The following is a 16,139-nucleotide window of genomic DNA, read 5'->3' on the forward strand; positions in this document are numbered from 1 at the left end:
AATAGTACTATACACTGCGCTCCTAAATATAATCGTACTATACACTGTGCCCCTGGATATAATAGTACTATACACTGCGCTCCTAAATATAATAGTACTATACACTGTGCCCCTGGATATAATAGTACTATACACTGCGCTCCTGAATATAATAGTACTATACACTGCGCCCCTGAATACAATAGTACTATACACTGTGCTCCTGAATATAATAGTACTATACACTGTGCCCTTGAATATAATAGTACTATACACTGCGCTCCTGAATATAATAGAGCTATACACTGCGCCCCTGAATATAATAGTACTATACACTGCGCCCCTGAATATAATAGTACTATACACTGCGCTCCTGAATATAATAGTACTATACACTGCACTCCTGAATATAATAGTACTATACACTGTACTCCTGAATATAATAGTACTATACACTGTGCTCCTGAATATAATAGTACTATACACTGCTCCCCTGAATACAATAGTACTATACACTTTGCCCCTGAATATATATATATATTTGTATAGGAGACAGCATATCTATAGCACTACGACCCTATAAACTATGGATAGGATTAGATACAGTGGCTCAGCACAGTATCACACATGATAGGATTAGATACAGTAGCTCAACAGACAGTATCACACATGATAGGATTAGATACAGTGGCTCAGCAGACAGTATCACACATGAAAGAATTAGATATAGGGACCAGCTCGCTGACATTGCGGTTCCATCGCTGGACCCAGATAAGGTAAGTATAAGAATTGTTTTGCTTTTTTATGTGTAACTAATTATTTTTGTGTTTGTGTTATTTTAAAGGTTCGGTTGTTGGACTACGTCGGATTCGAAGACTACTTCAATGACAGCGTTTTTTTATTCTCAATAAAATGGTTAAAGAGGGTTGTGTTTGTTTTTTTATTTCAATAAAATATTTTTTATATGTCCTTGTATTTTTTTAAACTTTACTATTACCACCTTATTAATAGCTGCTGGCTGATTGACAACATCCATTACTAAGGCGAGGCTTAATGTTAGCAGGCAGAGAGGCTAACACTAACCCCCATTACCCCGGTACCCACCGCCACCAGTGGTACTGGGAAGAGCCGGGTACGAACCAGTACCCGACCATCTGTAGTGATGGTCGGGTACTGGGTCAGCCACAGGCTGGTAATATCCACCTGGGAAAGGCCAAAAACAGTGACCCTTCCACCCCTGGTAATGCTAGGCTGCTGCTGTTGTATCTGGCGAGGTCCCCCCCATTTTTCATAACCAGCCAGATACAAAAAAGCAGCAGCAGGTTAACATTACCAGGGGGAAGGGCCACAGTTTTTGGCCTTTCCCAGCCTAATAATACCACCTGCGGCTGCCCCATTGCCCGACCATCACTACAGGTGGTCAGGTACTGGATCATACCCGGTTTTTCCCGACACCCCTGGTGGCGGTGGGTACCGGGGTAATGGGGTTAGTGATAGCCTCTGTACCGGCTAACACTAAGCCTCGCCTTAGTAATGGACGCTGTCAATCAGCCGGTGGCCATTTCTAAGGCGGTAGTAATAAAGTTTAAAAAACAAACAAAGACATAGAAAAAATATTTTATTGAAATAAAAACCACCCAGACAACCCTCATTAACCATTTTATTGATAATAAAAATGCCGTCATCGAAGTAATCCTCGAATCCAACGTAGTCCAACGACCGAACCTGTAAAAAAACAGAAACACAACAAAAACGATTAGTAACACATGTGGTAGGCTTAGGTACAGGGCCCATGTGTGATACTGTCTGTCAAGGCAGGCTTAGATATAGGCTCCAGCAGACAGTAATCTTATACAGTACATTTGGTAGGCTTATATACAGGGCGCATCAGACAGGATCACACATGGGCCATGTATCTAAGCCTACCATGTGTTTATGTAAGATGCTTAGATACATGGCCCAGCAGACAGGATCACACATGGGCCATGTATCTAAGCCTACCATGTGCTTATGTAAGATGCTTAGATACAGGGCCCAGCAGACCAGATCACACATGGGCCATGTATCTAAGCCTACCATGTGCTTATGTAAGATGCTTAGATACAGGGCCCAGCAGACCGGATCACACATGGGCCATGTATCTAAGCCTACCATGTGCTTATGTAAGATGCTTAGATACAGGGCCCAGCAGACCGGATCACACATGGGCCTTGTATCTAAGCCTACCATGTGATTGGCTTAGATACAGGGCCCAGCAGAGAGCATCACACAATCTGATCCTGTTGCATGGGCCCTCTAAGCCTGCAATATCGTAGGCTTAAAGGGATTGTCCAGTCCCTAAACATTGATGGCCTATCCTCAGGATAGGCCATCAATAGCTGATGGGTCGGGGTTCGTCTCCCAGGACCCGCCAATCACCTGTTTTGAAGGGGCCACAGCGCTGGTACGAGAGCTGCTTCCCCTTCATTTCCCTTACTGGCTCACACTGAATCGCCGACACGGATTCACAGTGTGAGCAAGTGACCGGAATGAAGGGGAAGCAGCTGTCGTACCAGCGCTGCGGCCCCTTCAAAATAGGTGATTGGCGGGGGTCCTGGGAGTCGGACCCCGCCAATCAGCTTCAAGCAGACAGGGACATTAAACTTACCCTCCTCTTCAGCCGCGGCGAATGTCCTGACTCTGAACTACAGGATGGTAGTGACGTCATGCGCTGCGCAACGGAAACAGGAAGGTAAGTACTGTAGTTACTATAGTAACGGGCCCGCGACTTCAGTTACTATAGTAACTTTTTATTGATGTAGTGTGGCTCCTATAGCTACGCCACTGGTTGGGTGAGTGGTCCCGCTTCACTCTGGTATTTTAACAACCATAAGGGAGAACCGGGGCGAACTGGGCCCCCTTCCAGCCCTGGGCACTTGCCCAGATTGCCCTCATTATAATCCGCCCCTGGGTAACGCAGTCCAATTTGTAATCGATATGGATACTCTCTCCCAGTAAAATGCAGTAGACAGTCCGCAATCCAGTGAGGGTATAGATGGTAATTCTTATCCTTGTAGTTCCACGGAGCTCCATATCGTCCCTTGATGTTAAAAAACTGGTAGGACAAGATCTTATGTTTCTAATAGATGAAAGTATGAGACAGTGCAACACCCTCTAAAAACTGTTCGCTCCTTTCTAGGTTTAATCCATACTCACAGAAGTAACAATAAATAAAAGCATCATATAGGTTAAAACGATATAACTTCGTAGGCGGCACGCCAAACGCTCTCGCAGTAGAGTGCAGTAGCAGCTTAGCGGATGAGATTTAACAAATCTCATTCACACGATGCGCCACAATTCCGAGCCGAAAAGGACCTGCGGTGCGTAATTTTCGCACCGCAGCATGTCAATTCCTGCTGTGGAATGTGTACAGAATTGCAGCATTTTTCAGAGGAGAAATACGCACTATTTTCTGCCGTAATAAACGCAGGAAATGGTGCGTTTTTGCCGCAGCGGAAAGTCTGCAACTTTCAACGGAATTGCTGCAGAAATTTTCTGCTGCAATTCCGTTGTGTGTTGACGAAGAAAGTACAGATAAAGTACCACATTGATGTATTATATTTTTTACTCTAGATGTATAAAAAAAAGTTACAATGAAATAATAATTGCATTTTTAAAACAATTGTCACAAAAGAAAAAAATTATGTAATAAAACATCAGGAAAATAGATATTTGTTCTTCTTATAACTGTAACAACCCATACAATAACGTTAACGTTTTATTATTAGTGAATGGTGCAAAAAAAAAAAAAAAAGACGTTATTTAACTTCTTCAACAAGAAAATAAAAAATGTATGGCTGTCGGAGTTTGGGGTGGTAATAACTAGAAAATGCAATCCTAATAGGGCTTAACAAGGGTTGTTTTTCAGAAGGGCCAGTTTTTTGGGTGTGCGACCTGTGCTATTGCACAGGGCGCATCTCTCCAGCAGGTGGAAGAGGGCACTGCGCTGGCTCCCTTCCAGTGCTTGTGTTTTTGCAGCTGCCTTTCCGCGTGGGCGCACCTTCTATGGATCCCTGCGCAAACCGGTGTGATGACATCACTGGATCACGCCGGCCTACGCAAGGATACTGACGGCAACGGGGCCTAGGTGAGTATAATTTTTTTGTTTTATTTGGGGGGCACTGTCTACAAGGGGGTGGTGGGTGGCTGTATTGCACTGTTTATAAGGGGAAGATGGGGGGCTTTATGGCAATGTCTACAAGGAGAAGGTGGAGGGCTGTATGGCACTGTCTACAAGTGGGAGGTGGAGGGCACTGTCTACAAGGGAGAGGGGGGCTGTATAGCTCTGTCTACAAGGTGGGGGCTGTATGGCACTATCTACAAGGGAGAGGTGGGGGCTGTATGAGAGAATCTGCAGGGGCACTATCTACATGGAGGGGCTCTGTGGCACCTAGGGGAGGAGGTGGCATAAGGGGGCATTATTTATACTATGTGGGGGTCACAAGGGGGCATTACACTGTGGGGTCACTAAAAGGCATTATGCTATGTTGGAGCACTAAGGTGGGCATATAATACTTTCTGGGGGCACTAAAGGAGTCACTATACTGAGTGGGGGCACTTAAGGGAGATTATACAGTGTGTGGGCACTAAAAGGGGCACTATATTGTGTGTGGGCACTTGGGGTACATTATACTGTGGGTGGGCACTTGGAGAACATTATACTATATGTGGGCACTAAAGAGGGCATTATACTGTGGGGGCACTAAAGGGGGCATTATACTGTGTGGGAGTCACTAAGGTGGCATACTGTGTAGGGGCCACTAAGGGGACATTATACTGTGTAGATGCACTACAAGGAGCAATATTCTGTGTGTGGGGCGTAGGGGGCATTATACTGTGTGGGCAGACTTAGAGGACAAAATACTGGGTCCTCAAAGGGTTTATAATATATTATATTATGAAATATTATACTTTATGGTGCCGCTATGGGGGCACTTATGTATGGGGCACTAAAGGGGCATTATACTTGGGGGGCACTAAAGGGCCATAATACTGTGGAGGGCAATATACTGTGTGAGGGCACTTAGAGGATATTATACTGTGTGGAGGCACTATAAAGGGCATTATACTGTGTAGGGGCACTAAAAAGGGCATAATTCTTTTTTATGGGGCTTTTTTTTTAATCATGGGGTGGGGTGCCTAAAGAAAATGTTGCACGGGGCACCATCTATCCTAAGGCCGGCCCTGTCTTTGAGAATTCCCGTCTATGAGGGAGAGCCACTTCCAGAGAATAGCTCCCATTTTGGTAATACATATTCGGTCATTCACGTAGCCAGAGGGAGCCACACAATGAGGATGCTGTCTCTTTGGCTCGATTCACACAGAATGGAAATACTGCAAATTTTCTGTGCGGAAAATCAGCAGCAGATTACAGTCCCAGCCATGTAAATGAGATTTTAACAAATATCATCTACATACTGCTGAACATTTTCTGGACGGAAATCCGAACACGCAGCGTATCTTCAATATCGCAGCATGCGTTCTGGATTTTTACGGCGGATTTCATCATTTTCAATGTAATAGGGGTGAAATCCACAGCTAAATATGTACATAAAACATTCGTATTTTGCCACCGAAATGCTGCGGAAAATCCACAGCATTTCCGTCCCGTGTGAATCCAGCCTCTAGAGAAGGTGTTTTCGCCTTAGAGGTGTAAAAACAACTCCTATAAGGCGAAAAAATTGCTGTGACATTTTACGTAAGCCAGGTAGGGTTAGTACATATATACATGTGTAGTATTTACCCTGCTTTACATTGTCAGGCCTGTGTTTTATGATTCATCAGAGGGTCATGCGGTCACATTCCCTGATGTGGATTCTGGTTGCCTGCAGCAGAGGGTGTAACCTGGGTGTGACTGACAGTTCTACCGCCCATTTCTGTCTCTGCATAAGAAACCGCCTCTTCCAGAGAGGAAGGTGCCTCACCCCTTGCAGAAGCAGCAGTTTAGTAGATTTGTGCAATTTCTGGTCGTAAGGTAAGAAATCACAATTGTAAACGTTATCAAGTCTGATTCCTGGTGGTTTATTGATCTTTGTTACATGGTGTTTGGTTTTAGGAGACTGCAGCCCCCACCCTGCTTTTGTTTTATGTCTGATTTTAGCCAGGCCTTAATATAATCCTCCTCCTTTTGGATCTACTTTTACATCTTCTACTTAGTTTACTTAGACCTATTACTCTTGCGATACATTGATAAATCTCGTTTTAGTAACTTGCGTTCTGCTTTAACTGTTCCATTCCTGCTATAATCTTCCAGATTGTGTTCATTGTAATCGTGTAGACTTTAGTGGCCCCTCTTGTGTTGAGCTGTGCTATTCTGCTGTTTTCTAATCAGATCTGTATCTGGAAAAGCTGGGTGATTAACTGGGTTGTCATCCATCTCTTCTATGGGCTTAAATGATAAAGCTGCTTAGTTATGCAATGTTCTATCCCCGTTCAAGTACTTCTGCAAAACATGGAAGATTTAACATTGAGAAGTTTGGTAACAGCTGCTGTACTGATGGCTGTATTAGTTGTCGCCCAGTTTTTCCAGAAAGATGCTAAGAATTATTTTTTTTTTAAACTTAAAGATAACTAAAGGATTTTTTTTTTTATGCGTCCTGCACAGTTACCTTTATGGGGCATATAGCAATACTTTTATCCCTGTGCACATTTAATTCAAGGGGGGAGGGTAGGGCAAGGCAGCTTGTTCAGGAGGGAAATGCAGCCTGCCCCTGAGAAAATGAAAATGAGCGCAAAAAAAAATGGTGTATTCTCTAATCTTGGGATCAAATAAATAACTTGTGTTCAATAAAATCCCAAAGCTACTTTTGCAGTATATAAGGTTATGTTCACAAGTAGCCTAAACACTGCGGATTTTCCGCAACTGATTTCATTGCTGAAAAAACTGCAGTGTTTTACAGTAGCAGCAAAGTGGATGGGATTGGAACAAATGTCTTCCAGACGCTGCGTATATAATCAGCCGAACAAACGTTCATAAATTGACCTGCAGTGTTTTTTTTTTGTTTGTTTTTTTTTTTGATCCGCAGCATGTCAATTTATGCTTTAGAATCGCTGCAACAAATAGCAAATGTTGTGGGGTTTTTTTGTAGCGGAAAAGCTGTGATTCACATCGCAAAAATCTCAACTCTGAGGGAAAAAAAGTTTGTTGTTTGTTTAAATTGAATGAATGAAAAGTTACGGCCAGTTCACACCGTTTTTTTGATGCAAAAAACACGCCGAAAATGGCTACTATTGATTTCAATGGGAGGCGTCTTTTTCCCGCGAGCGGAAAAAATGGCTCGTGGGAATAAGAAGGGACATGCCCTTTCTTCGGGCGTTTACGCCTTTGACCTCCCATTCACATCAATGGGAGGCAGAGAAAGCGTATTTCGTGGCGTTTTATGCCCATGGCTCTCAATGGCTGCGGGCAAAAAACGCAGCGAAAATCTGCAACAAAATTCCAAATGGAATTTTGAGGTAGATTTTCTACATGCAAAAAACTCAGTGTGAACCCAGCCTTATACTTACTACCCGGTAATCGACCCGTTTTGCATGTCCCAGAGCTGTGGATATCCGTGTCTTCTCCAGCGTTATCAAGCCTTGACAATTCTCTGAGCTAAACCCAGCCACATCATGAATATCTCTCCTGTGCTGATGATTTGCTACAATGTTATTATATTTTGTAAAATGTATCAGCCTGGAAGCCTCCCCATATAGGATTGTCTAACCTGGTAGCAATTGTAGCACACACTTTGTATTAGGTCTATTTACGTTTTAAAGGGGAGTTCACACTGAGTTGTTTTTTTTACTGGAAATGCCTCCCATTGATTTCTATGGGAGGCGGAGGTTTTTATTTTGTTTTTTTTTTCTTCCCGCGAGCTGAAAAACCGGCTCGCGGTAAAAAGAATGGACATGCCCTATCTTCGGGCGTCTATACCTCTGACCTCCCATTGACCTCAATGAGAGGCAGAGAAAGCGTATTTCGCGGTGTCTTATGCCTGCGGCGCTCAATGGCCGCTGGTAAAAAACGCAGAGAAAATCGGCGTGCAGGCAGAGGAAAATCTACCACAAAATTCCAAACGAATTTTGAGGCGGATTTTCCTCCTGCAACAAATTCTGTGTGAACCCAGCCTAAGCCTATGTTCACACGGAGTATTTTGCCGAGTTTTTGACGCGGAGACCGCGTCGCAAAATTCGGCAAAAACGGCCCGAGAACGCCTCCCATTGATTTCAATGGGAGGCGTCGGCGTCTTTTTCCCGCGAGCAGTAAAACTGCCTCGCGGGAAAAAGAAGCGGCATGCCCTATCTTCGGGCGCTTCCGCCTCTGACCTCCCATTGACTTCAATGGGAGGCAGAGAAAGCGTATTTCACGCTGTTTTATGCCCGCGGCGCTCAATGGCCGCGGGCGAAAAACGGCGTGAAAATCGGCGTGCAGGGAGAGGAAAATCTGTCTCAAAGTTCCAAATGGATTTTTGAGGCAGATATTCCTCCCCCAAAATACTCCGTGTGAACATAGCCTAAGCCTCTGGATGTAAACAATAATGGCCCTATTTACTTACCGCAACAGAAATATTGAAAATGGTGGAGACTTAGGCTTCGTTCACATCTGCGTCGACCTTCCGTTCGTGGGTTCCGTCAGACCTTTCTGTGAGGGGAACCCATGAATGGAAACCATAGCTGCCGTTTGCTTTACCATTGATTTCAATGGCAATGCTTCAGTTGCAAATGGTTTCCTTTTGTCTCCGTTCCGTATGGTTTCCGTTATTTTTGCAGAATCAATAGAGTAGTCGACTGCGCTATTGTTTCTGCCCAAAAAATGCATCCCTCCATAGACTAGAGTATATGGAGGGATGTGTGGACCGCAAAAAAACAGGACCTGTCCTATTTCCTTTTTTTTTTTTTTTTCATGGACCCTTCACACACTTGAAACAAGTCGTGTGGACGGCCCAATTGAAATACATGAGTCCGAGTGACGGCGGTTGTCTTAACGGCCGTGATACGTGCTCGTCTGAAGGAGCCCTAAACATTTTGTAGCCAATATACTTTACTATAGCATTTTCAGAACTGAGAACAATGTGATTGAGTTGTAATTGTTTGCAAGCAGTCACTTCAAAACAGTGTGACCGTACGAATTCTCTTTTTACATGGTGAAACTTAAAAGGAATATAAAAACCTGAGGGCGAAGTTTAGGCGGTTTATGAAATCGTGCCTGAATGATGTCTTGTCCTGTCACGTGGGAAGCTTCAGTGATTGTGACACTGGAGTAGGCCTAAATTTTCCCTTATACAGTAGAAGACTTGGAATAAACTAGTCGTACCTGACCGCTTATCATAATATAATGATGGAAAGATAATTTGTCTCCTATTACTACTCCTACTATCTTCATTCCTACAATGTGCAGGGAGGGGTTGCTTTCACTACTTGCTTAACCGCTCAGAGTGCCTGTAAGGATTTGGCACATGGAGGTTTTTTCTCACATATTCCATGAGAAAATAAATTGTGGCAAGCGGTATCACATGCCGGATTACGAAGTTGTGCTACACGAGAAGCATGGCTTCCAGGGGAAAATAAATCTCATGGGGGCATCAGACAGCTGCACAGTTTTTGCCTGCGATTCCATAATATGGACCAATCTGCTGTACAGGTCTGTGCACAAAGCTTTGTCTTATAGAGACGCTGCTGGTTTACATGCTCTGCCCTCCCGCTTGTACGAACAATTGTCTCTACATGCAGCAGGCCACAAGATTATTTGTTGTGGACCTAGTTTTAATGCATATATTATAAATGGTGGTCAATATACCTGGTCTATCAAATAAGTATTCGGCACACAAGGTTGAAGTTTTGAAAATAATCTTAAAATTTATTTATCAGCAGTAGTTGATGCCAGAGGCTTAGTGCGACGTTTCGGTCGTAACAAGACCTTCATCAGGCACCGTGCCTTTCTAGTTACTGGTATATCCAGTTGTTGGCGCTACGTTATGAATGGCGGCTAACTGCTGCATTTGGCGCCAAATGTAGCAGTCAGCTGCCATTCATAACGCAGTGCCAACGACTGGCTATACTACTGATAAATACATTTAAATATTTTTTTCAAAACTTCAACCTTGTGTGCCGAATACTTATTTGATATACAATTGGGTTGGGACCCTATTCGTGCACCCACTTTGGTCTAGTGTGTTCTGAACTACTACTTAATATACCTGATCTGTTCAGAACCCCTTTTAAGTGTATGTTCACATGGGGCAAATTTGTTGCAGAAACCTGTTCCATAAGGGTATGTGCACACACACTAATTACGTCCGTAATTGACGGACGTATTTCGGCCGCAAGTCCCGGACCGAACACAGTGCAGGGAGCCGGGCTCCTAGCATCATACTTATGTACGACGCTAGGAGTCCCTGCCTCTCTGCAGGACAACTGTCCCGTACTGTAATCATGTTTTCAGTACGGGACAGTAGTTCCACGGAGAGGCAGGGACTCCTAGCATCGTACATAAGTATGATGCTAGGAGCCCGGCTCCCTGCACTGTGTTCGGTCCGGGACTTGCGGCCGAAATACGTCCGTCAATTACGGACGTAATTAGTGTGTGTGCACATATCCTAAGTCTGAATGGGGTTGTTACATTGACATATAGGACTTATCCTAACACAACGGAATTGCTGCAGAAAATTTCTGCAGCAATTCTTTTGAGAAAACGCAGAAACTCAGCTGCGACAAAAATGCACCATTTCCTGCGGTTTTTTTAAAGCAGAAAATTTTTGCTTATTTTGCTGTGTTTTTCACAATGTTAGGCCTGATTCACACGGGCGCAGCGCATCTTGGACGTGAAAAACTGCAGTTTTTCACGTCCGAGGTGCATCCGTGCTCAGCGCTGCGGGACGTGATGTCACGCATCCACCATAGTTGAGTCTATGGAGTGATGCGTGAAAAGATAGGATATGTCCTATTTTCCCACGGTCCGTTGAAACAACGGCTGTGTGAACGGCCACATTGAATTACATAGGTCCGTGGGATGGCCGCTGTTTCAACGGCCGTCCCACGGACGTTTAACACATTCGTGTGAATCAGGCCTTAGGAGATGGAGACCTCTCCTCTGAAAAACGCAGCATTTCAGTCCACTTTCTGCAGTCGAAATTGACATGCTGCGGTACGATAAATATACGCCACAGTTCAATTTCTGCTCTGAATTTTTACGCAGCGTGTGGATGACATTTGTTAAATCTTATCCTCTATGCTGCACCTGTACTCTGCTGCGTTTTTCCGTCTGAAATTACGGCTGGACAAAACGCAGCAATTCCGCAGCGTCTGGACGAGCCCTTAGAAAAACTATTCAGATGTATGGATATTTGAAAACAAATCTGCCACATGCGACTATACCGTACTTACAAACCATTGTACAAAGAAAGTGCTGCCTTTTTTTTTTTCTTGATACATCAATATACCCCATTGCCTACAGTAATAAGATATTCACTTTTTACTTATAGGGCTCTTCATTTTTTTAAGTCCGAATGAAATGTCGCCTCTGCTCTTAATGCCATGTTCACACAGGATTTGCACTAGGCATATTTGCCATGGATTTTGAAGATAATCCACACAGAAATCTGCCGCTGAAACTGAAGATTTCTGTCGTGAATAGTCGTGTCGATCCACACATGGATTTGTTTAAGTGTAATTCAATAAAGCTAGCCCCCCCCCCCCCCCCCCTGCACACAGGATCTCACACACAAATCTCATTCACATTCTACGGAACTTTTCAAGTCTACATCATTCTTAGGGTATTAGAACAACAACCTAAAAAAATGAGAATTTTATTTTTATTGACACATAACAAGACAAAAATAAATATAGTTGCTCACATGTTAAAAGACAAGGATGACTACCACAGTGTGGAAGAAAAGGAGGCCAGACACACATATATATATTGGGGCTAGTATTATAGCATATTCATGAAATGGATGGTACAAGGGTGCATAAATAAATAGATACGTTACTAGAACCTGAAAACCATCAGAAGGTATATACATATCAAAAAGACTATGCAAAGTCCCAGTTAAATGGTATATGACTGATAACTATTGGTGCAATTGGGCACCTGTTTTGCATAAGTCATTAATACGGAATACACATGCAGCTAGATTAAAGTGGCTTACCCATGCAGTATCAAACTGTTGTCTGGCGTCACACCCGACGCGCGTTTCAGCGAAAAACCGGACGAAGGCGCCATAGTTCGGTTTTGACTAATTTTTTTAGGTTGTTGTTCTAATGCACTGTCTGAGTCACCGCTAGTGTTACTAGTAGTCATGGGCATTTATTGTGTTTTATGCCCTTCCCCCATATACTATATATCATTTGAAGCAATATATTTTGCATGATTCTAAAGGGGTATCTAGGTTGTCCTCCGCATTGGTTGTGAACATTCTTAGGGTATGTGCACTCGATAACGACCGTTACGTCTGAAATTACGGAGCTGGTTTCAGGAGAAAACCGCTCCTGCATTTCAGACGTAATTGCTCGTACTCGCGTTTTGCGAGGCTTCTATTACGGGCGTAATTTGGAGCTGTTCTTCATTGAATTCAATGAAAAACGGCTCCAATTACGTTCCAAAGAAGTGTCCTGCACTTCTTTGCCGAGGCTGTTTATTTTACGCGCCGTCTTTTGACAGCGACGCGCAAAATTACAGGTCGTCGGCAAACCCATTTAAATGAATGGGCAGATGTTTGCCGACGTATTGGAGCCGTGTTTTCAGGTGTAATTCGAGGCGTAAAACGCCTCGTTTACGCCTGAAAATAGGTTGTGTGAACCCAGCCTTATTCTGTAGCAGGCGTTCACGGTGGATTACATCCTTTTCAATCTAGATAGGGCGTAATCCGCCGCAAAATCTTCATTTAACATGTGCGGTTTTGCTGCAAAATACTCTAAAACAAATCCGCCATGTGTGGGGGTAGTGTCCATAACCAACATGGTATTTGAAATCTGCCGCATGTTAATTATTCTGCTTAGATTCATTGCTATATCCTGACGGAATCCCTGACTTATGTTTTAGGCCAGATTCACACGAGCGTGTGCGTTTTGCGCGCGCAAAAAAAGCGGCGTTTTGTGCGCGCAAAAGGTCCGTGTGTCATCAGCATATGATGCGTGGCTGTGTGATTTTCGCGCAGCCGCCATCATTATGACACTCTGTTTTTATGTTTGTAAACAGAAAAGCATGTGGTGCTTTTCTGTTTTCATTCATTAATTTTACTACTGCACATACGCTGCGTGAAATTCACTGACAGTCTGAACGGCCTCATTCACTAGCATAGGTCCGTGCGACGCGTGTGAAAATCAGCACGGACGTATTATACGTTCGTCTGAATAAGCCCTTATGAACACAAAGCAAACTTTTATTAAAGGGCAAATTTGGCAGCCCCCTTCCTTACAAATAATATATAATAAATATTTGTAATGTAACCTCTGACCATAACCAGTTACTGAATATTCTGTGTAGAATCTGCTGGCAGGACCCACGTCCGTGCCCTCCTCCCTGAACATCTATTGTAATGAAAGAAACGTAAAATGAATACGGACTCGTCAGACCTGTTCTCCAAGGCTCTTGACTGAGCGAGGTGTGGAATAACCGGTGAACGAGGATCATCACAAGAACAGTGATGACTGCAGTAGAATAAGACATCTATTTTATGAATATCTAAATCTAATAATTGTACCGCCAGAATTACCAGGATTGTCACCATCTCGCAGTGGCGTAATCCTTGCTTGATTATGTAAAATGGCTTTCCCAGAGACCACCTGTCAATTATGAACTGGTTTCTCTAACTTAAGTATAAGGCCTGCATCGCAACCTAAATTTGTTATAGCCGATGACACACACAGGCTTTTGTCTATCTGCAGAGGCCCCACGTTCTCTAATAGTTGCTGTTGCACTTGTATGGATAGTGCTGATCATGTAGACGTCTTTGCGGTCACTAAATTTTAAAGCCAGCATCTTCTCAATTTGAAAAGTGCATGACTCCCCCTTTCGTAGTTCTTTATCCACAAGTTGACGTGGGAAACCTTTGCGATTCCTGCGTATTGTGCCACAGGCTCCGGTGTTGGCACAATGAAGGGCGCTAAACAATGGCACACTGGTATAAAAACTGTCCGTGTATACATGATACCCCTTGTGTAGGAAAGGGCCAATTAAATCCCACACAATCTTACCACTGGTACCAATATTTGGAGGGCACCCTGGTGGATTGAATTCACTGTCTTTACCCTCGTAGATCTTAAATGCACATGTGTAGCCAGTAGTACTTTCACATAACTTGTAGATCTTTACCCCGTATTTTGCACTTTTTGAGGGTATGAATTGACGGAATGAGAGACGCCCTTTGAAATTTGTGGGATTCCACAACCTGGCATTAGGTGACGAAGGCTTATTGGCAATGTACTGGCTGGCATACAAATTTGTTTCCTGCACAAAATGTTCCAAAACTTGGTCCGTAATATTAAAATAATTTAGTGGTGAAAAATTACTGACATTGGGACTTATGCCAAGAGTAGCAATAGACATTTATGGTGGGAGAAAATAAACTCGTGGGTTCCCACACTAAATCGGTTTGGTGGGGTTGTGCAATTTCAGGGGCTGCACTTTGAACGGACGTTGTGGCAACTGCGCCGTCTCCCATATCACTGGTGCTGGGTCTCATATCCATAGAATCCCTTGAAGCGACACTTTCGCTGTCGCTTTCAAGTAAGGCTGGGTTCACACGACCTATTTTCAGACGTAAACGAGGCGTATTATGCCTCGTTTTACGTCTGAAAATAGGGCTACAATAAGTCGGCAAACATCTGCCCATTCAGTTGAATGGGTTTGCCGACGTACTGTGCAGACGACCTGTCATTTACGCGTCGTCGTTTCACAGCTGTCAAACGACGATGCGTAAAAATACAGCCTCGTCAAAAGAAGTGCAGGACACTTCTTTGGACGTTTTTGGAGCCGTTTTCTCATAGACTCCAATGAAAACAGCTCCAAAAACGGACGTAAAAAACGCAGCGAAAACCGTGAGTTGCTCAAAAAACGTCTGAAAATCAGGGTCTGTTTTCCCTTGAAAACAGCTCCGTATTTTCAGACGTTTTTGGTCACTACGTGTGCACATACCCTAAAAGCTCAACTTCAGATGCAGAATCCGTATCTGTTCATAGCATCTGATAGGCTTCCTCATCGCTGTATCTTCTGGCAGCCATAATGATAATACAGTCTAAACCGCAAATAATAAATGGAACTAGCGGTTTAAATTTATTTTTTTTTATCAACTAAGAACACTAAAAGAATTAAACTTTTTTTTTTTTTTTTTTTAAAACCTAAACCCTACGCCTAACACAAACCGTAAACCCAAGCCCAGAACAGAACCCTACGCCGTCTAAGGTCCCATGCACACGAACGTGTTTTTGCGGCCGCAATTCCCCCGAAAATCCACGGGAGAATTGCGGCCCCATTCTTTTCTATGGGGCCATGCACACGACCGTAGTTTTTGCGGTCCTTGCGCGGTCCGGGCTCATTGAAAACAATGGTGGCGGCCATGTGCATGTCCCGCGATTTGCGGGCGGCCTGCGGCTGACAGTCCGCAGGCGGCCGACCCGAAAATCACGGCCGTGCACACTGCTACGGTTGTGTGCATGAGGCCTAACAGCGTACACGCCGTCTAACAGCGTGACCTAAAAAGAAAGTAGTTGATAGTACGATTCTTAGTATATACAGTAAAAAAAAAAATATATATATATATATATATATATATATATATATATATATATATATATATATATGAGAAATGTTTTTGTTTTTTTTTTTTTTTTTTTTTTAATAAACAGTGTGTGAGGAACAAGTGATTTTGTGTGGGGACACTGACACACTTATATCTGTTTCTCTCCACAGCTAGAACAGTGAGGAGAAACAGATACATGTTTTTACTTTTATTTTACAGTAGTGATCACTATGATTGGATCTCATAGTGATCACAAAAGATCAGGAACCAATACTATTGGCTCCTGATTAACAGCAGGTATTAACAACCAGCTTTCCCAGACTCCTGAAAGGTATATTTGACTAACACCAGAAGACCTTGTTAGATTTCTAATTTTAGTTACTATTTACCGGTAGACATAAG

The 16,139-nt window shown here is 43.4% G+C and overlaps 1 protein-coding gene across 5 annotated transcripts in view; it reads left to right on the plus strand.

Moving 5' to 3' along the window:
* Nucleotides 1-16,139, plus strand: part of CPNE1 (copine 1) — a 97,696-nt gene that overhangs the window by 41,770 nt on the left and 39,787 nt on the right. Inside the window, exon 1 of one of the 5 annotated variants that reach the window (XM_075845341.1) lies at nt 5,902-5,992. The exons of the other annotated variants lie outside the window; for them this stretch is intronic. The gene's annotated coding sequence lies outside the window, so the exon portion shown is untranslated. Of the gene's footprint in view, nt 1-5,901; nt 5,993-16,139 lie in introns of those variants that run through there. 5 annotated transcript variants of the gene reach the window in all.

This window comes from Rhinoderma darwinii, chromosome 13 (genome assembly GCF_050947455.1).
Source record: "Rhinoderma darwinii isolate aRhiDar2 chromosome 13, aRhiDar2.hap1, whole genome shotgun sequence".
NCBI classification, from domain to species: domain Eukaryota; kingdom Metazoa; phylum Chordata; class Amphibia; order Anura; family Rhinodermatidae; genus Rhinoderma; species Rhinoderma darwinii.